We start from the raw sequence: 5,735 nt of genomic DNA on the forward strand, positions 1-5,735 counted from the left end.
GAAACCAATAATGCAAAGCGATATTAACAAACCCAGCTGAAGCGACTTCCTTCAAACCTTTCCTGCTGCCCAATCCCTTCGAAACAACGTCTTCGCCGGAGATGATGGTAACTGATTTCCCCAGACCATGATGAGCTACTTGATGAGCATTTCAGGTATTATCTCGTGCCAGAAAAGTTCACCGGTGAGGAAGATAACACTGGCGAATGTAATCACCGAAACTTAGGCCATTTCCGGTGGCGACCATGGTGGCGCTGGGCAACTACTCGAAAATCCTCCTGGGCTGGAACGACGAGTGCCGGAATGATAATAGCGACGACGGAGAGGCTACAGAGGCTCGGGATCGGCGATCAATCGAATGACGACGAGAACGTCGGAGTGACTGGAGCTCCGATCGGAGCTTCTTCGTCGTCTTCAGGCTTGGACTGCATCTCTGGCGCGACGATTGCAGAGAGAGAGAAACCGGAGGTGGAGATTAGGGAGAGAGAGAGAGAGAGGGGTTGCTGGCAGCGTGGAGAAAGAGGAGAGAGGACAGAGTGGCATCATGTAATTTTTTAATTAGGTGAAGGGCAAAGTTATCATTTCTCTTTAAATTGGGTCAGTGGGAATAAAAATATGTTGTTGGGGTAAATGGGATAACTTTAGCTCATTTTGGGGCTTTTGGTCAAGGACCCAAAAAAATTATTGTATACTCATAGACACAAATATCTGTAACAAATGTTATACACACAAATATCTGTATCTAATAACAAAAATGTGATTTATTAAACTATTGTTTACTCAAAGACATATGTAACAAAGGTTATACACACAAATATCTGTGTCGAATAACAAAAATATGTAAAAGTAAAAATGAAATCGGAATTGGTCTACTCATTTCATTTCATAGCCCCTTTTATATAGAGATAGAATTACAATGGAAACATCGATTAACATCAATTACAATAATGATAGTAAATGTTGATTGTGATGTGATTGCGATTCCTTGATTCCCTCTTTCGTCAGTTTCTTTGACGAAGGCACATAATGTGCTTTTCCTTTAACACTCCCCCTTGTGCCAAGTCAAAGACGAAATGGGGCATGAGTTGTTGCCTCACTAAAAACCTTGCCAAGTAACAATAAAAACCCTGTGGGACAAAAAATACACCTTAGTCGAAGGAAAAGAACACAACGCACCTTTTACATTTGAGGATGACATGTGTGTGTTAGACTCCCCCTGACGTCTACACCTCCCTCTGATTCTTACATTAATCAAGGGAGTTTGGAATGTCTTCGCATTCCTATGTTTTTCACATGTTTCTCAAATGTGGCCTTAGGCAATGATTTGGTGAACAAATCTGCCACATTCTCCTCAGACCTTACTTGATTCACTTGAATCTTGAGGAGAGCCTGTTGTTGCTGATTGTAGAAAAACTTTGGCGATATGTGTTTTGTATTATCACCCTTGATATAACCTAGCTTCATATGTTCGATGCAAGCTGCATTATCTTCATAAATGCAAGTAGGCTTCTTCAGTGGTAGAACTCAAACCACTAGTCCCTCGAATATGTGTAATGATAGCTCTTAACCATATACACTCACGAACCACCTCATGTAGAGCAATGATCTCTGAGTGGTTCGAGGAGGTAACCACAAGGGTTTGCTTGGTTGATCTCCAAGATATCGCCGTGTTCCAAATGGTAAATACATAACCAGTTTGGGAACGACCTTTATGTGGGCCAGAGAGGTACCCAGCATCAGCAAAACCGACCAAAACGTCATTTGGTGTTTCAGCGTTGTGAGTGGCGTTTTCGCCATCAACATTTCCTTTAGGGATAGCAGTTCCATCTGCGGTCCCTCATGTCTCTCTGTAGGGAAAGAATAGTCCCAAGTCAATGGTTCCTTTTAGGTATCGAAAAATGTTCTTGATACCATTCCAGTGACGCTGTGTTGGCTAAATCTAGCTAACAAGTTCACTGAGAATGCAATGTCTGGTTGAGTACATTGGGCTAAGTACAATAATGCGCCTATTGCACTTAGATAGGGAATTTCAGCTCCCAAAACCTCTTCGTCATCTTCCTTTGGACGAAATGGATCTTTCTTTGCATCCAAACTTCGACCGATCATGGGAGTGCTAGCAGGATGCGCTTTGTCCATGTTAAATCACCTGACTTTTGGACATACACAAACTGGTAGATTAGTATTCCACAAACTCGGTGTTCTAGTTCAAGACCTAAACAGAATCGAGTTTTCCCAAGATCCTTCATCTCAAATTCGGATTTCAAGCAGCTCGCGGCTTCTCTTATTTCATCAAGAGTACCTATTATGTTCATATCATCGACATATATAGCTACCATTGCAAATTTGGAACTTGTTTTCTTTATGAATACGCAGGGGCACAATTCGTCGTTCTTATATCCCTTCCCAATCAAGTAGTCACTTAGAGACGAGTATACCACATCCGTCCGGATTGTTTCAATCCGTAAAGTGAGCGTTTCAACCTAATTGCAAACGCACTCCGTGGTTTAGAGTCACTTGTCTTGGGTAATGTAAGGCCATCAGTCACTTTCATATATATCTCTGAATCAAGATCTCCATAGAGATATGCAGTAACCACATCCATGAGCTGCATTTCCAGTTGTAAGACCTCGGAAAATTGTTATTAATTCCTAAATGTTTCCTGGGATTAATAAGGTGTTCGTTTGTACGATTTCGTGGTTCGAGGGTGGAGTGGAATTATTTTCAGACGAATAATTATTCGAAGTGCACGTTTTAGGGGGTTATGAAGTTTGAATTTTTATACGTTAGGATTCTGTGGAAACTTCCTTCACGAAAGTTGTAGAGCACGTCGATACGAGTTCGTGGACATGTGGAACGCGGAAATCGGAGTTCGTATGAGAAAGTTATGAGCGATTGAAATTTGGGGAAATTTCTATAAATATAAGAAAATCCGAGATTTTTTCATAAATCCCAAAACTTCCGAAATTTCCATTTTCTTCCCCAGATTTCTCTCCGTTCTCTCTCCTCCGCACGACCCGACCCGAGACGATACCTGGCGATCCGACCCGATTCAATCTCACAACTCCGGCCACCAACGGCGACGCAACCACCGGTCTCGGACTCAGACCAACGTCGCTGACCGCCCTTTGGTGCTCGTCGTCGACGATAACGGCTGGAAGTAGCACATCGGAGCGCCCAAAGTTATTCTTTCGGGATCTGACCTGTTTTCCGATCTCCGGCGACTTCCCGGCCGATTTCTTCACGGTTCTAGGATCGCCTCTTCCTGCTGATCATCCCCATATAAGCCTTGCATCACGATTTTGAGTGTGGAGCGAAAGATCAAGGTTTGAAGTTTTCGACGTCCCTGATTCGATCTAGGATCTGATCAGACGCACGAGATTGATCAAACTTCCAGGCTTGATCTAGGACGATCTAGACCGAATCTCACTTAGCTCCAGGTATGAAAGTGGCTCATCCCTTCATTTTGAACAAGTTGTAGTTGATGACTTTAGCATCGGAGGTGGTTGATCCGGCGTTGACCGCCGTGGTTGACCACAATCTGAACCACCGCTTGTGGCGGCGCGTCTGGCCTTATTTTTGTGTTCTGTTTTCAGTTTATCCATCTACACATCGATATGGTCGTTTTGATATATTATAAGGTTATTTTGGAGAAAGTTGATGCATGTTAGGGTTTTAGGGTTTTCGGTTCGATCGATGTTCGATCCGTGAGGATGGCCGTCCGTTTGACTTGTAGTTTTGTTATGTTGATCGTATAAGTGTTCCGATGATTTTGTGTGGTCTCGAATGGGGATACAACCGTTGGATCATCGTATAATTGTGTTTTTGGTGAATTATGTGCTAAGTTGAGATTGTATGTGATTAGGTGTTTGATGGAATTGTTTTGGGCGAACAATTGTTGATTTTGTGATCTCGGCTGTAAGAGAAGACGCAGCGGGATTTAGAGGTGAGTAAATCTCACATGGTTCATTTACGAACCAAATTATTTAATTGTTGGAATTGTTGTGATAATTGTAAATCGTTTTCAAATTTAATGCTTTTTTTGAAATAATACGAACTCGATCGACTACGGTTCATAGGGCTACGGTTCCCAGGTAAAAAAATGAATTTAAGTATAAAATGAATTTCTTCGTTTTAATACATATGAACTATAGTTGGTATTAGTGGTCATTCCTGCGTGAATGACTACGTATATATATATTTACGTGGAATATATATATTGGATGACGTGACATTGTGATATGATTGATTTGTGATTTATTCATAATATCGTTTGAACTGTTGCTTATTGTGTTGAATGAGTAGTCGAGTTCGGTAATGTTTTAAGTCACGTGGGACTTTAAATGTTTTCGGATCTACGGATTCGGGTCACAAGTAGTAACAGAGGCAATCATTATCGTAGGTTTGAACCTCGGCCGAGGTGACAGGCTATGATTCAGTTAGAGCTCTAGTCTGTCTGCCATTGTATATTCAGGGGAGTAACACGAGGGTTACATGAAGCCTTTGAATATACGTCTTTATTTGTATTTCAGGGGAGTAACACGAGGGTTACATGAAGCCTTTGAATACATGTTTTTAATTGAGAGTGTCGTGTGGGTTCTTTCTTTTATTGTCCAAGAGGGACTTGATTTTAATATTATGGGTGAGTTGGGATAATATGATTTTTTATCACTTTTGTGATGTATGTTATCTTAAGGGGTAAAGATGTCGAGTTTTGAAAACGAGTAATGTTGTGAGATGATTTATTTGGAGTTGATGGGTGATCATCGACTTTGGTGTTGATGGGTGATCATCGACTTTGGTGTTGATGGGTGATCATCGACTCTGGTGCGACTTGTTTGACTTCTTTATCTATTTTCCGTGTCATTCTAATTGTTTGATTTTAAATGTAATCTCCTGAACTAAGTCATATGCAGGGATTACTGTCTTTTGAATTGTTTGTTTTAAGGTAATCTCCTGAACTAAGTTATATGCAGGGATTACTGTCTTTTGAATTGTTTGTTTTAAGGTAATCTCCTTAACTAAGTTATATGCAGGGATTACCGCTTTTTGTATTGTTTGTTTTAATATAAATTCCTGAATTAAACTCTATGCAGGGATTTATATGATTTCTATTGTTTGTTTTTAATGTGATCTCTTGAACTAAGTTTCCATGCAGGGATTGCTATGACTTATTTTGTTTGTTTTTATGTGATCTCCTGAACTAAGTTTCTATGCAGGGATTATTGATTTTGCTTAATTCTTATTGTGGGTACAGTTGTGGGTTGTGATCTGTAGTGATTGATAAATGAGTTGGGGTTGCATGATTTTGGCAACCGCGTTATGTTAAGGGAAATGAGTATGATTTCCTGATTGTGCCGTTGAGGCAAAGGAATAGTGATCTAATAGATTGTGGGGATGTAAAATGAATTGAGAGACAGAGCATGTGGGTTTTTAGTTGGGTTGAAATTGTTGAGCATGTTATTGATTAATTTGAACTTGACGTTTTGTTGTGATAATTGCATATTGTTTTGTTAAGCTAAGATGGTGAAAGCATGTATTTTGTGGAATTAAATATTGTTGCTTTAATTATCTCACGAGCTGAGAAATTATAAGCATGAGTGACGTGAGTCACTTTATTTGAGTTTACTCATATGGGCTGAAAAGCTTACCGGGTTTGTTGTTTACATTCCCGGTGCACTATTCTATGGTGTAAGGGTTATTGTGCAGGTTAGAATATCGGGTGATCGTTATCGAAG

Source organism: Rosa rugosa, chromosome 3 (assembly GCF_958449725.1).
Source record: "Rosa rugosa chromosome 3, drRosRugo1.1, whole genome shotgun sequence".
NCBI classification, from domain to species: domain Eukaryota; kingdom Viridiplantae; phylum Streptophyta; class Magnoliopsida; order Rosales; family Rosaceae; genus Rosa; species Rosa rugosa.